Raw genomic sequence first — 25,574 nt, 5'->3', positions numbered from 1 at the left:
AGCAATAGAGCGGGTTGAACTATAGAAGAATGTGGGACTGCCATATCGATCGATCCTGAAGCATTGAATTTTCAAGAAATCTCCAGGAGTTTGGAGATGCATAGGACGTAAGTTACCTGGGTTCTGGTTCAGCCTTGTCGCTCAAAAAACTTTGGTAGTTCATGATAGCTCCATATGCCAGACACTTGTGTGATGCTAAGGATAAAAGGCTGGATGTGACAGACCTATAAACACATAATTACAATATACTGTATGGTGGGAGGGTGTAGCTCAGCGGTAGAGTGCATGCTTAGCATGCACAAGGTCTTGGGTTCATTTCCCAGGACCTTCATTAAAAAAAATTAAAATTAATAAATAAGTAAACCTAATCCTCTCCCACCAAAAAAAACAAAACAAAACAAAACAAAACAAAAAACCAAACCAAACAATAAACTGTGTGAGTTGTAGATTGGAAGCTACAGGGCTATAGCCAAATTGGGGCACCAAAGGTGGGATCTGGTGCCCAAGAGCAGAGCCCTCTACATTCTGGCATTTCAGGATCCAAAAGAACAAAGGCAGGCTCCCTGCCTTCAAAAGTGAAGCAGTCAGTCAAAGTATGTAGATGGTGCCAATGTTGGCAACAGAAACAAAAAACCAATAGACACTGAGCTGAAGAAGGACCGAGGAGGGATCCGGGAGAAGTGGAAAGACTTGGCGGCAGGTGGGCTAATGACCTCCCCTTACCCAGCACGGAGGCAAGAGATGTCATCTTTAGTTATGGTAAAAAGAAATAATTGTATAAATAATGCTACATTCACAAACACAAATAATAGAGAAACTCAAAATAGCACTGCACCTTTACTGACAGGAAGAAGGAAGGAGGAGAGGAAGAAGGGCTCACGGGAGCTGCTTGTCAGCAGATGGTGTCTAAAACGGATGAACGGTGAAAGGAGAATGGAAACGTTATTTAGGGATGCAGACGTAACCACTTAAAAATGTACCTCTGGGGATTTCAACTGGGGCTGCGGCTGGGGAGGCATTACATTAGGCTGTGTCACTTGCTTCTCATTGTAAGCCCTTCCTCACTGGCTGTGAAGTCTTGTTGCCTTTGTTAGAAGTAGGGTTGGTTTCAAGTGACAGAACACTCAAAATGACAGTAGCAGAAACAAGAAGAGGTTTATTTCCCTCACGTAGGTTTAGTCCCGGGGTAAGCAGTTTGACGGGGCAGCTCTGCTCCATGGAGTCTTCAGGACCACGGACTTCATCCACCTGATGGCTCCATCATGCCACCCCTAGGCTGTGGTCCTTAGCCTCACGGTCCAAGATGGCAACATCCTGTTCCAGGCAGCAGAATGGCGGTAGGGATGAAACAGGGCAAGCTGGGCGAAGGGACTGCCGCCTAGGGAAAGGTCCTAGAAACTGTCACGTGACGCTTCCTATCGCATTTTATTGGTCGGGACTCAGCCACAGGGCTGCCCCTAGCTGCAAAGGAGGTTGGGAAATGGGATCTTTGCATTCAATTTCCATATATGTATTTTCAATGTCTATTACTACAGGAAAAGAGACAATTAGCTGTTACAGCTACATTTACCTTCATGTAAATAACAACAAAATTCACGAGCATTTAACAAAAGAGCTATGTTTTCATCAGAAAATGCTGGGAACAAAAATATTTAAAAAAACAGAACGGATTGATGAAAGGAGAGAGGGATGGACAGATAAATACCAAATGTAGTGGAGTGAGCCCTGTAAAACCTAGGTGGTGGTTGTGTTCACTGTACAATTTTCAACTTCCTTGTATATTGAAATTTTTAATAAACTATTGGGAGAAAACAGGGTTAGGCAATACAAAAAAAATCATTTATTTTTTAAAAACTATTTTTAAAATTCACAGCATGTCCGACCTAAGAACTTGGTTTCTCCCGTGCCTCCACTCAAGGCCACAGATTTTACCGGAACGCCTCTGATTCTTCATGTTGTAACTTACTTCCCTTTACTGCCAACCCCTCCTCCTCCCCTACCTGTCATTTCCCAGTGTCTTTACTTCGTGGTCTTGTCTGGGTCTGGGCCTGGGTCTTAATCCCTGGCTTCTGGTGTCTCAGGCTTACATTGCCTGCTTGGGGCTCTGCCCCCACCTGATTAGGAGTAAGAGGTGGTCCTGGCCCTCAGGGACCAGCTCACCAGACTGACTGCCCGGCGGGCTCCCCTCCCCATTCCCTAGCCTGCGGAATTGAACACAATATTTCGCTCAACAACTTGAAAGAGTATTTTTTTTCTCCCTCCCCTCCTTCCTTCCTTCTTCATTTTGGGCTACTTAGCATATAGCAGCTCTATTACAGTTTAGGGAAGGATGAAGGAAAGTGAAATTTTTGACATATACTTTCTAGAACAATCAGACTGAATCTCACACTGCACAGTTAGGCTGTGCTTACACACTCACTCATTCATTCATTCAGTAAATATAAACGCTTACTATGAGCCAGACACTGTGTGGCTGTGGTCATTGATTCATCCTTAACACCAGTCATGTGGGAAAGAGTTCCCAAACGAAAGCAGTAATCGGGGCCTCGCTGTCACACCATCCTTGGGGTTACACCACGGCCGACCTTTTAGAAGAGCCTTTTGGTAACTCAGTAACCAGGCACCTTGGACGGGGGCCAGAGCGCCTGTGCCGGGAACTCTCTCCCCTGCAGTGATCTGTGCTGAGAGCGACTTGCCGTTACCACCTGCCCCTACCCACCGCCGAGCGCCTCGCGACATGACCTCGCAGGTGTGCTGCACGCTTGGCAGAATCTGAAGCCGGCAGACTGCACAGACTTTCTCTCTGTGTGTCTTTCTTCTCAGCTGGATGCATAAATCATTCATGTATTTATTCCATGTCAACAAGCGTCATTGGCAGGGGGAGGGGATAGTTCAGTGGTAGGGCGCCTGCTTAGCATGCACGACGTCCTGGGTTCAATCCCCGGCACCTCCATTAAAAAAGAAATAGATAAACCTAATTACCTCCTCACCTAAAAAAATAATTAAATAAAAATTTTAATTTAAAAAAAATCGTTGTTTGCTGGTTCCTACTCTCTGTCAGATGATGCGGTAACGTGTCACTGCCCAGATGGGTCTGTCGTCATGTTGAGACTTCCTTCCCCAATTCACGCCTGCTTTACGTTTGGCCTTTGGAAGCAGCAGTTGTGAATATATTTAGTGGGTGGCCTTTGTGCAGTGTTTTCTGCCAACTTCTTCATTCCTGCAGAATTTGGCAAGGAGTGAAGAGGAGAGATAATAAAGAATGAAAGGGCAAAACAAAGCCAATTGTTCGGCTGAAAAACAAAAGGGTCTCCCATCTCCTTTAGCTCATTTGGCCTTTGGGGAAGAAAACATCCTCACCTGTCCATGTTGTTTTGACTTTCCAGGGTCCAGTGGCTAAAGGCGGTGAGTGATGGTCGGGGAGGTGGCTTTACAGCTCTGCGCTTTCAGTCTAGCCTAAGTGGCACTGGCCTCTTTCTGCCTAAAAGTAGGCTCTAATCAGATACATTAAATGTGAATCAGGATGGAGCCACTGCCCTGCTCTTTATAGCAAAAAAAAAAAAAAAGGATGGAATTAATAACCACAGTAATAATAATAATTCCAGTGAGTTTTCCCCTGGCTTCCTGAGAACTCTTCAGTTTCTGAGGGGATAAACCCTTCCTCATCTGCCAGGAGCAAGAGGGCTGGGTGGTGGCCCCGCTGTTAATGCCTTTGGTACAGACTAACAGGACACATGAGAAGGAGCCTCCGTAAATGTGTGCAGGTGGCTTCTTGCCTCGGGTAACGGGTCTCATTGTCCCTTTGTGTCCTCACATTCAGTCTCTGGCAAAGCAGTAAGTGACACTGTAGAAAAGGCAGGAGGACGAATAGGGATCCCTGAACAAAGAAGGCAGCTTGGGAGGAGGGAAAAAAAAGAAAGAAAGAAAGAAAATCCCCTGAAGCATCTTAAAAGCAGCCAAGCCTAAGCACGATCATATGAAAGAGACATTCTCGTTTATTTCACCACGTCGAGCTGAATTTACTTTCAGGCTTTTTTTTTTTTTTTTTAAGAGATTTTGTGGCACAGACCAAGCTCCTCCAAAACCAAGACAATGGCATTTCCAATGATCCACTGAAAGGGAGAACCCAATTCATATGGACACTGCAGACTATATTTTAATACCAATAAAAACAAGAAGAGTAACAGGCAAACAATGCTTTGGGTGGAGTGGCACCTTTCTCCAGGGGGCTCATGGCGATTGATAAGCATTGTTCATTCACAGGCAAGCACCTTGTCAGCTGACTGAGCAAACAGCAAAGACTGTCCTTCAGTGCAGATGGGGAACTGAGGACCCAAATGATGCCCTCGAGCCCCCGGCACCTTGGCCTGAATGTACAGAAATGTTCCAGGCCAGGCTGATCCAGCTGGGCCTTCACCCAAGCTGAGGGGCCGCAGCATCGCTGTCCAAACTTCATGGCTTGGCGCCTCCTCAGCTGCTGGCCAGTGCCTCCTGGAGGCCACCACGCCCGGGAGGAGAAGGTGGCGACCTTAGCTATTCGGCCCAGACTCCCCCACCTGTAATCATTCCTTATTTCTCAAGTCCACAGTGGCCACCAAATCTAGCTTTGTGACTTCACCTCTTGAAACCCTGGTTTCCTGATTTAATAAACTGGAGCAATAACACACACTTCCCAAGATGGTTGTAAGAATTTGGAAAAAAAAATATTATGTAAAGCACACAGCACTGTCTCCCATGTAGATGTATGGAAAATGTTGGCTTTATATATTTTTATTTTATTAATAAGTGGGATCAGTGCCCTGCTGCTTTGCAAATCTCAGACAAGCTCCCCTTTGAGAGATACTTTCTTCTTTGAAGATTACCTTTAATGTAAGTTTTAAGCTGATTTTACCCTGACACATATGCACACACAGACACCAAATCTCGCAAGGAGAGCTGGGTTACACTATTTGCAATTTGTACTAAGTCTAGCCTTAAAAAAAAAAATGTTCTATAAAGCCATGAGAAAATTTTCCTAGTTGTGTGGTTACAGCTTCGTGAAGGAGCTGGTGAGTCCAGGTCCACTTCTAAATGGAGAAGATTTCACCTGGAGTCTCAACAGCTTCCCACGGTCATCTTCCCCGTGAGCCAGCAGGCTTTCCGAAGAGTGTGGCTCTGGAGTCAGGCAGAGTAGGGCGTGGGACCCCCAGTTCAGTGTCTTCATCTGTAAAAGTGGGGGCGATAGTACTCCCTGGCTCATAGCTCAGTGTAGGAATGAGCCAACCCTGAGGAAATGTTCAGCACTGTTTCTGGGCACTCTTGGTAAGTGGTAACTGCAATGGTTCACAATCATTGTGTGGAAGGTGAGAAAATCTTGCAAATTCAATATAAGCCGAAGTTTTCCTCTAAGCCTAAGAGCTTTAAGCAACGTGTTTTTTTAAGTTACTCAAAAAGTGTTTGTTGAATGAATAAGTGATGACCTTGTGTTGTCAGGAGCTCTGTCCCCCATCTCCCTGATGCTCCATTAACATCACACACGGCCTGTGAGTCTCAGTGAGTCCCGCATCCCTGAATGAGACAGATCATTGCCCCGGACGCCCATGACACTGCCGGTCATGTGTTGTGGGTCAGTAGGTTATACCTCACCATGAGGTGTGCGAGCCCATGTACATGCAAGTATGTGTGCAAATGCGTGAACCTGTGTGTGCACAGGCGTGAACCCGTGTTCACTTGTGGGTCTGTGTGCAGATGTGACTGTGCGTGAGTGCGTGAGCTGGTACTGACACAGGTGAACAACAATTTGTGAGTGTACACCATGGTCAGGCTCCCAGAGGATCGAAAACTTAAACAGCTAACTAGTTAGAGAGAAAAGACAGAGACACATGGAACATACACCAGCATGACCATGGTGTTCACGGGTGGATGGAATTGTTAGAACATTTTAGAACAGCTGCTGGAATTTAGGTTTCAGGATTTCATCTTGCTTTTTTTTTTTTAAGCTTTGAAGAGTTTTGTGGGGACTGAAAACATTTCAGGATAAATGCCTCCATGCAAGGCTTTTGGCAGAGACAGGAAAATTGTCATTCTGAACTCAGGTTTGACTTGGCCAGGGAGTGACTTAACAAAACATCAGGAAGACAGAAATTTATGAGAATTGTATTTACTCAAGGCTGAAGAGAAGGTTTCTGTCTAGTCTAAAAATGATGTCATGCAAATTAAGAAGGGAAATGCTGAGGGGATACATTGGGCAGTGTTTCCCAAAGTGTGTTCCATAGAACCCAAGTCTCATGGGATGATTGGTGACAGAGGGGTTCTGTGGTCAGATGAGTTTGGGAAACTGTACATTAACTCTAACTCTTGAGAGCAATAGTGCACATTCACAAATAAAAGCTTTCAGAAGCCCTGGAGAAATCTCTCATGGTAGACTCTTCTGATAGAAGCTACTTATAAAGTAGCTTCCAAATAGCCATGTATCCTTTATTTTGCCATCAGAACTATGATCTTGTCCAAGAGATAACGCACCAAGCCCCAGGGAATGAATCACAATATTTCTATGGCAATAATAAGACTTGTAATCTCCTTTGCCAAGAATGAGTATAGGTGAGCATGTGACTCACTTCTCCTGGGCAATGAGACTTCCTTTGGGGATGGGGTGGGTTGGGGGCTCTGGGAATAGCAAAAGAAATATAGGGACAGTGTGCTTCCTTTTTGACACTCCTCGCTTTCTGATTTTGCATGAGGTTGTGTGAGCGAATGTGATAGCTGGAGCTGTGGCTGCCATCTTGTGACCATGAGGAGAGGGCCCTGAGAACTGAGACAGGAGATGCCAATCTCGCTCCTGATATGGTGGAGCAGCTAGGCTTACTCTGGATCTGCTGGCACCATGATCTTGCTAACGTCAACAAATGTCCTGATGGTTTGAACCATTGCTGGTTAGGAACAGAATGTAGCCTCCAGCAACCACCCGTTCCTTCCGTTTACTCCAGGGTTTCCCAGCCTGTGGCAGACCCCATTAGTAGCTTCTGATAGCCGTCCCTCTTTTTATGTGAATGTGCACTGTTCATCCCAAGAGGGCAGCTTTAATATGCAGCCATTTGACCACAGGGTCTGTTTTTTCAGAATAGCTCTCTCCATCCCTCACTTGCAGTACGCATTCCATGGAGCACACTCTGGGAAATGCTGATGGAAAGGGACCAGCAGAGAGAAGCGGACAGTGGACCTACTGTCTAATTCAGTCCTTTGTGCCTCAGCTGGGCCCTCTGGAAGATGAGGAGCTGGGATCCATCACCTCTCGGCTCGCCGCCAGCTCTGCACACTTAGCGTCTGAGAGCCCAGGCCCCGTGCACCACCCACCTTGCCTGCCACTCAACGGAGTCTCTGCATCACCAAGGTTTTAACCATCTGTGCTGCTTCAGCAAAGATGACAGCGGCACTGAAAATCCACGCAGGGATCAACTGATTCTTTTCCTTTAATCTTTGCTCTCCCCACTGGCCTTCCTTGGAAGGAGCGGCGCTCAGCCAGGGCCCCTGAGCAGCGCTGGACCTGCCGCCCTGGGGCACGCGAGGAAGTCGAAGCTGCGCGCGGGAGGGCCGGGGAGGCGGTAACGCGACCCGAGCCTTTCGCGCTGCTGGGGTCACCGGTTCAGCCCGCTCCCAGGTCGGTAGTTACCCGGCCTGGGTGAAAATCCCACAGCAGAACTCCATAGCGCGCCCGGTTTTAGGTTTCCCCAGCTGCCCTGGCTGCGCTCACGGGGCGGGTGGGATGGCAGGTGCCCCTCCGCCAGGGCGGCTCCGGGAAAGCGCCACGGCCACCCCCGGCAGAGGATGCTGCGGGCGGTTGATCAGCTGTGCCCTGAGCCGGCCCCCGAGGTTGAGGTTCTGTCTCCCCGATTTCCTGCAAACATATCCCCTTCACCCCACAGCAACCCCTTCTTCCCATCCAGAAAGTAACGACAGTGAAATGATCCGGCCTTTTCTGCCCTGTGTTTACGTGCAGAGGGTGGGAAAGGGGAGGAAGCCAGGCACCCTGAAAAGAGATGTGTTTCCCTCATTTTTCTCGGTTATCCTAAAAACCCAAGGAGCACGTATTACTGCCCTGCTTCTTAGAGATGTGGAAACCGAGGCTCCAAAAGATGAAGAAATCTGTCCGGGGACACAAGCAGAGAAAAGTGACGGAGCTGAGATTCCAACGCAAGCTTGTCGATTTCAAGCGGGAGTTCTTGACTCTCTCGGGCCCCGCCCCTCCCCGAGGAGGGGCCCACATTTCCCACATTGGTTGGAAAAATCCCCCAGGGCTTGCACTGGGTTCGTGTGCAGCTTTCAGAGCTACGGAAGGGCCAGGAGATTTATAAAGATGTTCAGATTTAATGTGCTCAACAGCTTGACGTTGGGCTGCAGGAGTTCTGCAGATTTCATCAGAGAGGGGGAGGGCAGGGTGCGGGGTGGAAGAGACCAGTCGTTGCAGAATGCCCCCAGGGAAGACAGTTCAAGGCCTGGGGCCTGGGGGAATCAGCCTCCCTGGGACCTAGGCCTACCTGGAGGCGGTCCTGCAACTACTTCCCCGAACGAGATGGCTTTCCGTGTGGTGACACGGCTCCTGGCGAGGCCCTCCAGCCTGGCGGTGAACAAATGACATCATTGGCTGAGGCCCCGCATCTGGCGCTGTCTCAAGCATGCTGGGATCATTTTAAAAGGTGGCAGGGCAGAGACAAGGGTGAGAGAGGACTCCCCTTTAGGAATCCTGTGTTGACAGCCATCTGCGACATCCCAGATGGGAACTGGCTTCTTGCAGAAATTGTACTTCTAATATTAAAGGAAGAATCGGCAAGCTTGTGTGGGCCTAAATGAATTTCCAATGGATCAGCAGAAAAGTCAACAAAAGGTTGTGTTTCTTGTTCTAATCCCTTCACTTATTTCACCAAATGGTTGTCAGATGTTCAACCACACTGAAAGGCAACGAAAGCCCACACCAGAAGGCTAAACTTTTGGCTGCAGCGAGGTGTTTTAAAAACAGCAGTGTTACGTCTGGTTCTGGAACCAGTTGAAAAGCTGGGAAGAAGAGCTTCCCCTCTGTGCTTTGTGATGCCTGGGGACGAGGTGGGAGGAAGGAGAAAGAAAAGCTGCTCTTTGCGGGGTTGAAAAGAGTCAGTATGAAAACCCAGGTTCTTTAAGCGGAGCTCAGAGTTACACGGTCTTTTCTCCCTGTATTGGAGAAGCTCTGGTGTCCTTCAGACTGAGTTTTGAAGTCTCTCCTCCATAAGGTCTACTTTCTAGTAAGAAATGGAAGTAAGAATCTTGATTCCTCCCTCCTACACTGTTGGTGGGCATGTAGTTTGGTGCAGCCATAATGGAAAACAGTATAAAGATTCCTCAAATAACTAAAAATAGACTTACCATCTGATCCATCAATCCCACTCCTGGGCATATATTCAGAAGGAACTTTCATTTGAAGAGATACCTGCACCCCAATGTTCATAGCAGTACTATTTATAATAGCCAAGACATGGAAACAACCTAAATGTCCATGAACAGATGACTGGATAAAGAAGCTGTGGTACATTTATACAATGGAATACTACTCAGCCATAAAAAAGAATAAAATAATGCCATTTGCAGCAACATGGATGGACCTGGAAGTCGTCATTCTAAGTGAAGTAAACCAGAAAGAGAAAGAAAAATACCATATGATATCACTCATATGTGGAATATAAAAAAAAAGACACATATGAACTTATTTACAAAACAGAAACAAACTCACAGACATAGAAAACATAGAAAACAAACTTATGGTTACCGGGGGAAAGGGAGTGGGAAGGGATAAATGGGGAGTTCGAGATTTGCAGACACTAACTGCTATATATAAAATGGATAAACAACAAGTTTCCACTGTATATAGCACAGGGAACTATATTCAATGTCCTGTAGTAACCTATAATGAAACAGAATATGAAAAGAAATATATATAAGTATATGTGTGACTGAAACGTTATGCTGTACACCAGAAATTGATACAACATTGTAAACTGACTATACTTCAAATAAAAAAAAAGTTTGCAAATGTGAAAAAAAAATAAGAGTCTTGATTCCTGAAGTTCCTCAAATTGTTGTTCATAAATAGTTTTCCACGTACTTTCCACCCCTGATCAATTGGTAGTGGTTTTCTGGAGCACGTTGTTGAGAAGGCTTGCGAGGCTATGTCTGGGCTCAGAAGGATAACGTGGGATGATCAGTCAGTGATCCCTGCCTTGGGTCCCCATGGCGGGGAGAGAGGCATCACGTAGGCCAGAGATTCACGTCCTCTGCACAAAAGAGCCAGGTAACCAGCAAGGGCTCAGGGTGACCCTCCTTATTTTCAAATCCTGTGGCACTCTTATGACTTCTGTAGGTAGACCTTGTGGGGCTGGAATTTACACACTCTAGTTCAGATGAACAAAAAAAAAAAGAACTGCCTCTTTATTTTCTGAAGGGGTCTATTTTTCCTTGCAAGTCCTCACCTAGCTGGGCAGCTGGAAGGATAGGTTGCAGGGAGAGGAGGGAGGTGGTAGGAAAGACTAATTTGCTATCTTTTCGTATTTCAATTTCTTCTCATTTAAAGTCTCTGTGGAGGTAAGTAGGTAATTTGGTCTTTCATATTTCTTCCTCCCACCTTGCTCTTCCATAGGAGGTGTGTGGGATTGGGGAAAGGCGTGGTTGTGACCTTGTGACTAAGGGGAGGAGCCTCAGGTTAGGAGCTGCCCTAGGGTTCTGGTTGCTGCCATCTGCACTGGGCTGGGCCGTCTGGCCTCCGAGCTCCTTGAGCTGTGGTCCTGGAGGGTCCCCTGTGGCCTGTTCTCCCACCTTAGGTGAGACCCCATGGTCCTCCTTGCCTGGGCCTCTTCTTGACTCTCACTGGCGTCTCAGACTCTTCTGAGCTTCAGCCCTGTCTTCCATCTGGCCCCTGCCTAGGAGGCCTGGCTGGCCGTCTCTGAGGCAGAGTCACTGTGTCACCAGCTAGGATTTCAAGTAACAGCAGAGGACTTCAACTCATACTGCCTGAAGCAATAGGAAAATGCATCATCTGACTTGAGAGGTCCAAAAGTAGGCTGGACTCCAGGCACACTGCGCTCACGAAGTAACAGTTTCTTTCTTTTCCTCCACTCCGTATCTTGAAGCTGCTCCATACACTCAAACCCTGTCACATGGCTGTCAGCGGAAGTCAATATGGCTTATTTTCTCGCTAATGGCCAAGAGACAACCTAAACCTCTCTCCAAGCAAAGATGGTGAGTTCCATTCATTTTGCTGGGCTCTCCACGTGTGCTTTACTTCCCTAGGGCAATGAAGAGTGGTCTTCCCTGCACTGTGGAAGACACTGGAGGCTCTCAGTCCACTGGTCTTGGCTCCTGCTGCTGAAGCGATAATTTCACTGGCTTGTTATTCCTCTGATTTACCATTCCTCATCTGTAAACTGAGGATAAAATGGTACCTAACACATGAGAACTACCATTAGGATGATAAAATGAGATAATACATGTAAAGCTACTTAGTATTGCTCTTGGCACATAGAAATGCTCAATGAATGTTAGCTCCCCCCACCCCATTTCTTACAGGAAATGCTCATTTTTCCTTTGGCAAAAATAAACTTTCCCATTCTGAAATAATTTTTAGGAAGGTGATTTTCCAAGTTGGAATCCAATTGTCCCGTTTTGAAATGATAATGTATTAGTGAATGTATATGAATTACATTTCATGATTCTCCTAATTTTTGTAGGGCATGTAACAGAAGCCTACAGAATAAAAAGTTCCCAAGTTTTTTGGGTTCTTGGTTTCTTCCTTGAGTCAGTTTGTATGAAAAAGTCCACTGGAGCCACACATGCTGTGGTTGATTTACTACTAAAGGCATGAGGGTATCCTACGCAGGGAATGCTAATGTCCTTTGCACAACATTTTGTTCCCTTCCTGCTGGTTCTTTTGTTCATACCCTCTACCCCCGCCCCCAAAGCTTGTGTTTTCCACATGTGGCCCCACCAACTACTCAACAGTGTCTGACAAGGGAGTTTAGTCTCCCCTACTTTACTGTCACTAACTCCATTCTATTCGCTTCTTACAAGGTAAGTGGGGTAACCAGTTGTCCCCGTGTGCCTGGATCTCTCCTGGATTTAGCACCGCAAATCCCATATCCTGAACATCCTCAATCCCAGGTAAACTGGGAGAGTTGCTAGCCCTGTAGGTAAACCTCCTCCACCTGCTGGTCTGATGAGCGGCCTCTAGGAATCGTAGAAAATTCAATTTTCTCTATTTCATCAGGCAAAGAAGTTTGAATGTTTTCTGAAAACTAGGAGAAATTATTCAAGGATTCTGAAGTAGCTAAAACATATAATAACAATTGCATCTCAGAGAGAGCTTTGCAAATCAACACCACAGTGAGATACCCCATTATGGATAAAGGGACATAATAAAAAAAAAAAAAAAAACAGAATAACAAGTGCTGACAAGAATGTAGAGAAACTGGAATTCTCAGGCACCACTAGGGGAATATAAAATGGGGCAGCTGCTGTAGAAAACAGGCTAAAAGTTCCTCAAAAGGGTAAACATAGTACCGTGCGGTCCCGCAATTCCACTCCGAAGTACGTACCCAAAAGAACTGAAAACAGCCTTAACGTCCTTAGCGGTGCTATTCACAATAGCTACAAGGTGGAGGTGACCCTAGTGTCCATCAGCTGATGAACGTTCATGACGAAATGTATACATGATGAAATATTACTCAGCAATAAAAATAAAGAAATGTAAGCGACAGCATACTGAGCATGCTACAGTGTGGATGAACCTTGAAAACGTGCTAAGTGATAGAAGCTAGTCACAAAGGACTGCATATCACATGATTCCATTTATGTTACATTTTCAAAATAGGCAAATCTATAGACACAGAAAGTACCTTAGTGGTTGCTCAGGGCTGGGGGAGATGGGAGTGTCTGCAGGGGATTGTTGACTGAAGGGCACAGGGTCCCTTTTGGTGTAATGAAAATGTTCTAAAATCGATTGTGGTTATAATTGTGTAAGTCTGTAAATACACTCAAAGCCTGAATGGTACACTTTATATGGGAAAATTTTGTGGTCTGTGAATCGTATCTCAATAAAACTGTTAAAAGAAAGCAAAGTCTCTGACAATATGTGAAGAATGAATTGCATGGAGATAAGATTGGAGGGAAGAAATCCCTTTAGAAGGCTTTGGTGAAAAATCCAGGTAAAATATCTTAAAGATGAATCATGGTGGCGACCGGGCAGTGAGCAGGGAGGGAAGAGAGCTAGTCTGAGGGCTACTGAGAACTCTGTTCCACAGAACTGGTGATCGGCTGGCATCTAAAGCTGGAGAGATGGAGGAGACTTTGTCAACGGGCAGCTTGAAGTCATTCCCCAAGACGGGGCGATTCAGGAAGAGGAGGCGCAGAGGGTGAAAACTTTGGTGTCCAATCTGGCCTGGTCCATTGGAACATGGTTAATTTCAGGAGTCTATGGGTCACCCAAATGACGTATCAGCTGCGCATTGTTTATACACGTCTAGAAGAGGGGAGGGGTCCCAGGCTGGACAGATTTGGGATGGATGGTATTACCCAGAGCTACACTGTCCAAGAGGTGGCCTCTAGTTACATGAGACCATTTCCCAAAGGTCTTGGGAACCTGTAACTGCTCTTGCACTTGGTGAGGTGAGGGAACCAACATCCCTCCCCTGCTGGTCCTCTGAACTCTATCCCAAGCCTTTATCCGAGCTAAATTTCCTATCCGGAGACTGTTTCAGATGCACAATTTCATTGCTGGTTTGCCTTTTTGCCTGTTAAGGACAACTCTTGATTACTCAGAAACTTAAAATCCAGCCATGGCTTCTTTCATGCTCTATTCATTCACGTTTGGTTAGCAATTCCAGCCCAGAAAGAACCAGGCATATTTTGTACAGTAGACAAGGAAAGGAGCAACCACCAAAAGTATCAATTACAGGGGGGAGGGGATATCTCAGTGGTAAAGTGTGTGCCTAGCATGCACAAGGTCCTGGGTTCAATCCCCAGTACTTCTGTTAAAGATAAATAAATTAAATAACATAATTACCTCCTCCCCTAAACACAAAAATCAACTATATCTCTAGCTTAGAGTGTAAAAAGAAAAAGAAAAAATAGCACTGCAGTTAGCATCACTTAATTTCAGTGCTTATAATTTTTGAAGCTCACTAGAAAAAGAAAAGTACTATGCAAATTTCTCTCTCTCCCTTCTTTATTTCCCTTCCCCAGCAAAAACACTGTAAATTGTTAAAAGTCTTCTGGTGACTTGTCATATTTGGCATGAGTTTAATTGGTTTTGGCAAGTATATTAGTGACTCATAAGAGAATACTTTTGGTCTCTTTACTAACAGATGCCTGTGCTAAAAGCAATGACAACAATGTCACGTGGCCCTGAAATTGCAGGAATTTGCTGCTGGTGGTCCAACGAAAACAAGCTTGTCCGAAAAGAGAGGCAGGAGAAGGCAAGAATTCAGATATACATTGTTACAGATGTTTAATTATAAAAGATCCAATCTTATGTCATTTATTTAAACAACATGTTGAAATTGGGAATCTGCACGAAGCATCATAGGAACAACTACAATTTTGAATCCAGTATGTTTATAATCATATTTCGCTGGAACCAATATTCTCATTTCTTGTTCGAGCCAGTGTCTCTAACACCACTAGAAAATTCAGGTGAGATCCTGTTTGTATCTTGCTTTCTTCCCCCAACCCCTTTTTTTAGATTTCTTTTTGAACACTAATGTGTTATATCTGTGGGCCTTGCTAATGATCATTTCCCCGGGTCTCATCTGGCGTGATGGTCATCACAACTGCATGAAGTACCGTCATTTGAAACATGACAATATTTATGCAATAAATGTTGGAGTGCGTGTTTGTCTGTCACAACTCCTGCTAAGTACCGGAAAAACAGCTCTGAACAAGTCCCAGGCCTCAAGGAATTTACAATCCCGAAGGCAGAAGAAGCAAGAAAACACTTGTGTTTCTCAAGGGCTGTGGCATGAAAAGTCCCGAACATTACGCTAACGTCACAGGGACAAGAGTCCCAGCCTCCCCTCTGCCCCAGGCCCGGGGATCACTGCTTTGCTTTGCCCCCTCCCCAGTACTTAAGGGAGATTCTGTTTGCCAGTCCTGATGACGGATTGGGGTGCTTCAGCATCAAGAGAATGGGTAGAGATCGAAAGGGTGTGAGGAAAAGGGGGGCAATTATTTTTTACAAGATTAGTTCTCTGGCTTCACCATTATGAAGAAGCCTCATGGTGGGGAAAGCAGAAAAAGACACTCAAAAAAGCAGTTGAGAGTCTACACCATTAAACCTAAAATCAGACAAGTGGATGCAGAAGACATCTTGCCTCCAATCCAAAGGCCGGTTCCTCTCGACCCAGGGTCCAGCCCCACGTCCCCAGCCCTGGAGACCAGAAAGGGGTCTTCTCCTCTCCGTCCAAGCTCTTGCTGGTCTGTGACCCAGACAGGCAGTCACAGTCAACAAAGGTACATTTCCCAGAGTCTGGAACATTCAGCTGGACCCAATACCACACGCAGGCATCAGCCTAATGTCAATAAACTCTCCAAACTGATGCACAGATTCAACACGATCCCTGTTCAAATCCCAGTTGGCTTCTTTGTAGAAATTGACAAGCAGAACTTAAAATTCAGATGGAAATGAATTCTATTTAGATGAAACGGCGAGAACAGGAAAATCTACATGGGAAGTAGATTAGTAGTTAGCCAGGACTGGGGGAAATGAGGAGATGGGCAGGTAACAGCTAGAAGGTAGGGAGTTTCTTCTCGAGATGATGAAAATGCTCTGAAATCAATTGTGGTGATGAGTGCACAACTCTGGGCACACACTAAAATCCACTGACTTGTGCAGTGTAAATGAGTGAAATGTATGGTATGTGAGTTACAATTCAATAAAGCTTTTACAAAAAAAATATATCCTTTTGATGGTTTTCTTAGATGAGTATTCAATTCAGTAAACATTTTTCAATGACTTTGGGGAAAAAAGGCAATGGCTAGTGTCCTCCAGAAAGACTGCATTCAACTTACATCCTCAACAACAATGTGTGAGAATTCCTGCCCCCCCAGACTGCCACCCAGCTGGCGGGCCCTGGATGAACACGTGGTATGTTACGGCTGGCATCAGCTCTGAGTCATGGGTGTCTGTGTTATACAGGTTGTTAAAATGTTTTGAATAGGCCTCTTACCTGTTGCCTACATCCTGCCCTCCCTTGGGAATCATCACCTTTTCCCCATATTTTTGCAAAACTGATACACTGAAAGTAATTTGATTGAGTTCTTTTAATTACAAGAGAGGTTCAGTACGATTTCATTTTTTAAGCATTGACGTTTTCTTTTTATCGAAGTAATCTACACGAGGTTTAAAATTTTAATTTGATCGTAAGAATTTAAAATAAAAAGCATCAGTCTTGAAACTGCATAAATGCCGATTAATAAAGGGCTACTGCAACACTGTAGAATGTATTGGATATATGCTTATATCTGACACAATTGGATGCTTTGCAGCTGTTAAAAGGAATGAGACTGATCTTCATGTGCCAGCATGGGGAGCTCTTCGAGACAACTTACTATGTGAAAATAAAGCAGAGCAGGCACTATGGGTACTGTGTGATCCTCTTTATGAAAAAAAATTTAAATGTATGCATGTTTGTGAATGGGCAATGCATATTTTATATATGAGCAAAGTGTTTTCTGAAAGAACTGTGAGGAACTGCTAATAACCAGGGTCAGAATGACCAGATGAGGGAGTAGAATGTTACTTTCCACTTGACAACTTTCTTGCTGCTTGAATTTTTCATTATGTACATGAATTAATTTTTAAAAACATGTCATCAGAGGTTACCTACAGGTCGGGTTGTAAAACATTATTCGTATCTTCCTGATAGTTCCAGGCATTAAAGAAACACCAGCAAATGTCATTTTTAAAAGCCACAATTATGGGCATATTATAGTCTTAACAAGAACAAATAAAGTGGTTAAATTTCACAGTTTAGTTGTTTCTGTAATCAACTCACAAATTCAAGTTCTTCTAGAGTAACGGAAATGATGCTTGTGCGAGAAAACTTTTGATCTGATTTGTGAAACAGGTCCTGGGAGAGAAAGTTGTTTCAAAGTGTGATCACCTAGAATTAGGGTTTTTAAACAAATACATTAGAGAGAAGTTTTTGAAAGACATGAATGCATAATGATTTCAGGAAAAATACATAAAATGAATAAGCTATAGACAAAATGCATTTCCTAGTGTTTTTCCTCAGTTCTTTACTTTCTTTAGTTCTTTCTTATTTAGTTCTAGTCAGCACACATATTATTCAGAAACATTTGTTAAATGTAAAGATTTTCTCAAAGATATCATAATTAACCTCAATCCTTACGAAGAAATACCGCCAAATGAGAACGCTGAAACACAGACTGGGTGTTTTCCTTTCATGAGTAGTTGTTGAAGTCACTCTGCATTTCCGTGCTTTCCCCTGATCGTTTCAATCCTGTGGTTAAAATTACTTGAATCCAGCCCTGAGCGTTCATTTAACGTCACCTGACACTCTGTTCTCCCGAAGTCTCACGTAGCACCAGAGAGAACACAACACTCGCGTGGTCCCTTCGGACTTGTTGATGAACTGATTGATTACGTGGTGGGATGGAAGCTGATTCTGGTGTGCATCACCTCCAGAAAATTAATGATCATCTCAAAAGTGGTTTTAGTCTACAGTCAACAGGACATGCGAAGTGATTTTCATTCAACTTCAGGTTTTTCTCTGATTAAAAATAGACTTTTTTTTCCCTTCAAGTTGAATTTCAAAGTCAAGTTGCTGTGATGGCTCAGCAAGGAAGAAATGAATCAGACTGGCCTTTGTGACTTATGAAGAACTTTAGTGCGTGATGGTGACAGAAGAGAGGAAGTGGAACGTGCTTTGGCTGGGACACTGAGCTTCTCAGGAAGCCAAGGGTTCTGGACCTTTCCTTGGAGTTCTAGGAGATTTAAAAGCATTCTCTTCTTAGCAAACAATGCCTCGGAGGGTGCCAAATCCCACCATATTTATTCAGACTGCTCAACGCGAGTATTCAAATTTAGGACAAAGCGCTGTGCTATTTGCAGGAGAATATTTTAACGATGCTTTTCAGGAGCTGACTTGCTACAAATGCGTGTCAATTAAATACCCCCAAACTATTTGCTGATGAAATATCTACTCAGGTCATAGCTGGGTGTCTACACACTGGACCCCAAGTCCACGACTAGTCACATCACTGAATGTTCCTTCCATTACATCAGAGTGGCAACTCATCACATTTCCTGAGCTTTCTGAAAAAGGTTGTTCTCTCTCTCTGGTTCTCAGTGGTCTCCCCGGAGCCTTGCCCCTGACTTTGACCCCTCTCCTCAATGCCAGTTCAGTTTGAATTCCAGTTCAGGCACGTTTGAAGTGCTGTTCTCCGCCTTGACCCTCTGTGGCCCGTTTTGGTTGTGATCAACTTGATATCACGTCAGTCTGAGCCACCCCCTGCCCCACTCCTCCTTCCATCTGCTGCAAGATCTTGTGAATCTACATCCAAAGTGGGAATTTGCCTGGCCCACTTGTGTTTCTTTAAAAGCCTGGTAAGTTGGTGTATTTATTGTCCTTTGACTTTGAGGACTCCAGGCTTGCTTACCTCCCATGACCTTCTGTCCCTGTGTGTCCTGGGATGTAAACAGTGTCGCAGCAGCAAAACTCCAGCTCTCAGTGACCCTGGCAACATGGCAGTGAGTAATGGTTGTCAGAGAGAAACCTCTGTCTGAATTCATTTTGCCCGACGTTCCCCGGCCCCCAAAGGGCTGTTGTTAGCAAGCAGTCAGACGTGTCATTTCTCCTCCACATGATCTGGTGTTTAGACGAACAGCCAAAAAGGCAAGTTGATTATTTGCATGCGTTTTTCAATTATCTTCATTCTTTGTTTTCACCAAGTATAAAGACTCCCATTTCCTCGTGTCTGTAGGGGCTTGTCGCCATATTTAGCCTTCTTTGAGAAGAAGGATATTTCCACCTTCTTGCTCACCTGGCTTTTGACCTAGATTCCTCTACTTTCCCAAACGCCAACATCTCCATCCTGAATCCTTAGGCAAGGAGCACAAGAGGGTTTCTGCCTCTAAACGACACAGTATGGAGGGAAAAGGTCCACTGATTCCCACCCCTCTCGCCCATTAGCTCTCCAACACGCACCGTCACAGCTGCATGGCAGACCACGTCCAGGTACAGCCTGGCAAAGACTCCCGAGGAGACAGAGCTAGGCTCAGGGTCAGGGGGAGACCTGAGGCCCCTACTTCCCAGAGCATAATGGCCCCTTTAGAGTGGGATGCCTTTGCACACTTTGGGGGTGGTCCCTTTGCCCAGAAGAAAACCTGGATTAAGGAGAGAAGTTCAGAATGGGGCAAATAATGCTTCTCTGCTATTCCACGTGCCAATTTATTTTCCCAATGTAAGGAGCCAGAAGCTGCTTGCTGATCACACAGAGACTAGGAATTGCAAATCAGATGCTTGCAGACCAACTATAGTATTGTTTTCTTGCACAGTTTATCAAAAAAATGATTTGATTTGAATGCCTCCTCCGGTTCACCCTAGCCTCGCTGCTCCCTGCTTACACGCCACGTGTTCTGAGTTTACACCCTCTTAGACTTAACTAGCATGTATTGAGGACCTCCTGAGTTCTCAGCTCTGTGCTCGGTGCGACAGAGATGTCTTGAACAGATGAGACAAAAGCCACAAGCTCCTCCCTCGCAAATTTTCCTGGGACTTCAGATCTCAAGAAGAAAAGCAGGAAATAGGTAAGTGGCAAAGTTAAAGGAGTTAGGACCGAGGGATCATTGTTGGCCAACAGAGCTGGGGAGGCATCCTCCTATACGGGGAAGGGATTGCTGAAGGGTAGGGAGGGTTTGTGAACAGAGGAGGGCAATCAAAGACTCATGAGCCCAGATGTAAATCTGTGGGTGAGTCCCTGGGGCTAGGAGGAGGAGAGCCTGGTCTGAGCTAGGGGGTTTGTTAAAGGAGCAGTGAGAAATCATGTCTAACTCCAGGCGTTGCAGATTCCCATCACACTGACAGTGGTTTTTGTTCTCTGTGTGCTTTTAATATTCTTGTTTTCAAGGCCAAGTCCGATAGAGGAGACCACGTAAGTGTCCAGCACCTAGAATAGTCAAGTCAGGTTGACTTTGCTGTCATTATCGCGAATCATGCACAGAATTTCTGAAGCAGGATAGCTGATTTTTATGATCAATCATTGCACTAAACCAATGTGTTGATAGTCACATTTCAGGTATCTTTATCTTACAGGTTAATTGCTGGAATGTTTAACCAGCAGTAAAGTGGGACATGGTTCACTTTCTTAGCCTCTAGGCTAATTTGACTCTTCACAATTATGAGACTCTTTCAAAAAATACTGGCAGCCTCTAGCACTTAGAGGACTCTGTCTTCTCCCTCATACAGCTCACCCCCAGGACATATGATTAAATGAAAGCACATCTCAGACCAAATTCTGCCACGTACCCCCAAAACACATATTAGCAGGTAAGCACAGAAATAGTCATTCAACCTCTTTCTTCCATTCTCTTGTCTTCTTAGGTACTCTGACCAGCCCCTGCAGGAAATTCTCAGTTTGATGCAGTCACAACAAAATGTTGACATCCGGATCAAGTGACAGAGGTGACGGAGGCTGACCTCCATTAGGTGGGGACCAGAGGACAGAATTCTATCCCTTGGGCATCCTTCCAAAGGCACTGGGCTACTGGGTTGGCCGGATCAAGGGAGGAGGCGCCAGTGGAAATCTTAGCCAACCCCTTGCCTTAACACTACTCATTTTTCCTAACTTCTAACACTCCAGTGATAACCAATAAACCCTCTGAGGCAGATGGAGGTAGGATTATCTGTAGCCCTTGCCCTTGGTCTGGAGCCTACATCCCCATTAAGAGTTCTTTACATGTTAACAACTGTTGACTGATCACCCTAAGGCAGAGATGAAAGTAAAGTATAAACACAGATATCATCTGGTTTGCCTGTATTTTAGGTCCCCCTCCCTCTCATCCCCAACAGCTGTCTTAAGGCATCCTCCAGTGAGAATCTAACCAAAGTCAAATAGTATGCTTGCTCTGTATCCATGCAGCCTCCACACAAACCCTCTAGCACCTCCCAATGCCTCTATCGTCCCGATGAGATGGCCACCCCTGAACCTCTCCTATGGAGAAATTCAAAAGCCACCCCTGCTGGGATCCAAATTCAAGTGACTGATTTCACAGAGACCCAGAGACAAGCTGCTTGGATCCCGGGGTGGTGATAAGCATCGCACAGAACCCTCTTCAGGAATAAAGGACTTGTTCCCTGAGCTCAGAGAATTTGGATTCCAGCAGTGGTGGCTTCTGCTGGAAGCAGTTCTCGCTGACCAGTCCCCCTGGGAATCACTCAGCCTGAAGACAGCTACTTCAGCCAAGGTTCCTCCCCAAGAGGAACCTCCTCCATTAGAGAAAAAGAAAAAGAAATAATATTGGGTTTGTTAAATCCCCTCAATAAACCTCCTTCCTACACACTAATCTCCATCTCAGAGTCTTGCTCTTTTGGAATAATTTGCTTTAAAATCATAGGTTGGCAAGTATGCCTATGCACCCTTGCAGCATATGAAGCATATTGGTACCAAGAAAGGAGCTGTGAGCATCCTGAAATGGAGGGACCTAAAGTGTAGTATCAGGCAGGCCCGGAGCCTCTGGGCACCACACCATCTGCACTGTTTATTTTGGGGGTGCCTGCATTCTGCTTCAGGAGCCCAGTTTCTAGCTTTCAATCACTCATTCTGTTGTTCAAAAGATGATCTTTAAGCACTGTCTTAAACTGAGTTTTCGTTTGTATTAAAGCCATGCATGCACCTGGTTGGAAGCATCCAAATAATTCTACAAGGCTTGGTATTTGACAGAGGTTGCTGGTTGAGCACTGACATCAATTCTCACCTTCTTTCATTACAGGGCTTCCTCTTCTTGGCTGAGCACGCGGCCCACAGCTAGTCCCTGCATCTCCCAGCCTCCCTTGCAGCTTGGTAGGACCATGTGCCCACAGTCTGGTCAACGGCTGTGTGCCACTCCTGGGGCATATTCCCGCCAAGGTTTGTACCTGGGCTGCCCCGACCCATTTCCCCTTCCCACTGGCTGGGATGACAAGAACCAACGGCTGGCTGCCTTGGCCCCAGAGATGGAAGCCACATTTTGGGGGTCATAAAGCCAACCTTCCAACCTAGGTTGCTTCTTTCTGGACCATATCAAACAAGAGACACAGATATCGATCTCATTTAATTAAGCCTCTGTGTTTTGGGGTCTTTTTGTTAAAGCAACTTAGCCTGTACTTTTATCCATACAGCTTGTTCAAAAAAAAAAAAAAAAAAAGGAGTCTTCCCCATCCTCTTTTCTTTTTCCCAGAAGCAGCCACAGTATTTGTAATTTTTTTTTAAAGGAGATAGTGGGGAAGGAACCCAGGACCTGGCATATGCTAAGCACGTGCACTACCGCTGAGCTATCCCCATCCTCAGCTGTAGTGTGCTTAAATGACGTACTTTCATCTGTTATTTCATATTTAGGCATTATCAATCGAGTTTCCAGTTTGGAAATGAATGTTCCACTCTCGTTTTCTCCCACCCTCACCATCCTGATGCTCACTTGCCACCCACCTCTCCATCTTCCAAAAATAGTTATGTGGTCATTTTGCATAGACAGATATTTAGTTGCTTATGTAATTATGACATTGCAAATGGTATATAACACTGACCTTGACAGTGCCCTGCAAATGCTCTTCCTTTCTTGAATAATATTTTGTATTTCCTTGGAGATGATATTGAACTATTTTTTTTTCATTTTCTTAGTTTCCCATTGAGTTATCAGTAATTCAGACCTAAGCATTGTTTTGTTTTGTTTCATTTTATTTTATTTTGGGGGGAGGTAATTAGGTTTATTTGCTTATTTATTTTAATGGAGGTCCCGGGGATTGAACCCAGGCCCCCGTGCATGCTATGCATGCGCCCTACCACTGAGCTGTACCCTCCCTCCCAAACCTAAACACTGTTGTATGATCTCCTCTCAATATCTTCAACGGAACTTGGGATACAATCAGTTTCATTGGTTTGAAGAAATATTCCCAGAGCTTCCTGACTGGCTCCATCTGGACTCATTCACTAAGCCTGATGAGTGTATTTGTTCTGCCATCTTTAACTGAACTTCAGTACTGGTTCTATAACTTTGGACTGCTCTACAAGTCTTAATCCCTTTAATGGACTATGAGGATTGCTGGCTCTGTGACCTAGCAAGATTCCTGCAGTCTAACCCCATATGTAAGTGTTCTCCTTGTTGGAAACTTTCTCCTGAGAACATTTGCAACTTTCTGTACAGTGAAGAGACTGGAAATCTCCAACTTGGATCAATGTCTTCCTTCTTGGAGATCAGACTTAAAACTCTTCCTGCATTAGGCAGACAAATGGACGCCAATTAAGAGCTTCCTAAAAAAACTTGAACTCAAGATATTACCATTTAATCGTTTCAAATCCAATATTGTTCATGCTACACCACTGCACATGGATACTGGCCAACTTTCAATTTGACAGAATCCCTAAATATTTGGGGTATGGTATTAATGCATAATCTTTTGGTCTTTGTCCAAGTTAAGGTTTAGGTATAACTTGGAGAATGCCTGGAATCTGAACAGCCAAGTTTAGAGCTTAAACAGAACCCCCTTCCTCAATGTCCTTTCATTGCCAACAGAGCCAGATACACGCCCCTCCTCCATTTCCACCCCCCCATCCCTGCAACTGCCAGGGAATTCTGGGAAGACAATCACCTTGGCATCTTTTATTACGATATTAAACCACACAGGGAGGCTGGGAGAAAACTTAAAGGGCAGACACTGGGCAACAATTGTCAGGCTCATTCTTATTTCAGTTATCTTCCCCAAATTCCAATATGATTTTGGATGTTTGAACAACCAATGTGGCCTGATGAAGGCTTATCAGCTGAGAGCAGCCATGGAGAAGGGAATGAAATAACTATTTCTCACTAGGGGCTGAAGTGAGGCTAAACCACTCAATGCAGCTCCCTAACATGCATACACACTCACACCCAAACACACACACCCCTCCAACAGCAAAAAGTGCAAAAACACAAAAACGCAAAAAAAAAATTAAAAATAGCAATACACAAACTCAACATTTGATATTTTCAATCTGGCTCTAGATAAACATTTTAAAAAACATTTTATGGAAGGAAATTGTCATGAGTTGCATTACAGGTGAATTTAAGAAGGCATTTCTAATTGGAAATGTCTTTGAAATTTGTGCTTTTATATTGGCAATCATCACTATGCATTTCTGAACATCTTCTATAGCACCTGTGCCAGGAGCTGACTGCCTCATATATAAATGACTAATGACAAAGCGGGGTGAGATGTATTCAGCAGCCAACAGGAAGGGAAGGTGGGCAAAGAAGAGAGGTGGGGACTTCATTTGCACCTCCAAGAAACGATAGAATGGACACCAGTGAAAAGGAGGAGGCAAGCAGTCTGTAAGGGGGCGGGTATGAGTGTGGCATGCAGAGTTAGAGAGAGACCTGACATGTAGCTGGCATGTTCAGAGAGCAACACATTTGCCTAGAATACAGAATTCAGGTGTGGGGTCACAAGACCACGGCGAATGGGGTATATTTATTCTAAACGGCGGTCAAGCTGAAATGCCAGCTTAAGGCATGTGAACATCTTGAAGGCATTGGGAAGCCACAGAAGGTTTCTGTTGTTGTTTAGGGATGTGGGTTTGATTAGGGAGGGAAGGAAATGTGATATATACAAGCGCTCCTTGGGGTGATTCATCTCTCCATGATGTGTGACGGATCACAATGGAGAGGGAGTGAGGCTTGGGAGTTAGGGACTGAGTGAGGAAATGAGGGCCTGGCCCAAGGCTACTTGGTCATTAAGCACCTAGGCTGTAATCTGTGTTACAGGCTGTGTGAGCTCCACCTTATCTCAGGTAACCTTCATAAAGCCCCATGAAGCAGGGATTTGGTTCCATCTAACTCTCAGGGGATCAAGGTCACATAACGAGATGACACAGGTGGGATTTGAATTCACTGTTTTTCTGATGTCAGAGTTCATGTTCTTTCTCCTCTGACACATCAGCCTCTTGTTTTTAATAATGGTCAATCACAGCAGTGACAGAGGACATGGAAGGACCCCCTACTGAGGACTGGGTTATCATTGCAACCTCAGTGTCCCTACATTGTACCACAATTTCGTGAGTCACTCAATATCCTCTTATTTTCACTTGGGATTTGTGGAGTGAAAACCGTTCCCTGCTGCGGAGTGTCCCCGAGGGCCAAGTCTTGTGATCGCCGAGAGATGGAAAGTGAGCAGCGAAACGTGTTCCAGGTTTGTGGGAAATTGCAAAGGACAAGACAGAAATCATCAAGGCGCAATTGAATTACGTTGTGCCGCGGCCCCTGGGATAACAGCTGTTTTCCAGGTCTACAATCGTTCTCATTAGGAAATTAAAAACTCGAAGCTCCGCAT

At 45.0% G+C, this 25,574-nt stretch overlaps 1 long non-coding RNA gene across 1 annotated transcript in view; it reads right to left on the bottom strand.

Moving 5' to 3' along the window:
- Positions 1-1,017: 1,017 nt before the first annotated feature.
- LOC116279949 (uncharacterized) overlaps positions 1,018-25,574 on the bottom strand; it is a 69,081-nt gene continuing 44,524 nt past the window's right edge. Inside the window, exon 5 of the long non-coding RNA XR_012071825.1 lies at positions 1,018-11,441. This is a non-coding gene — a long non-coding RNA (uncharacterized lncRNA). The remainder of the gene's footprint in view (positions 11,442-25,574) is intronic.

Source organism: Vicugna pacos, chromosome 4 (assembly GCF_048564905.1).
Source record: "Vicugna pacos chromosome 4, VicPac4, whole genome shotgun sequence".
NCBI lineage: Eukaryota > Metazoa > Chordata > Mammalia > Artiodactyla > Camelidae > Vicugna > Vicugna pacos.
The sequence above is the reverse complement of the archived record's forward strand: the minus strand, read 5'-3'. Positions and strand labels throughout refer to the sequence as shown.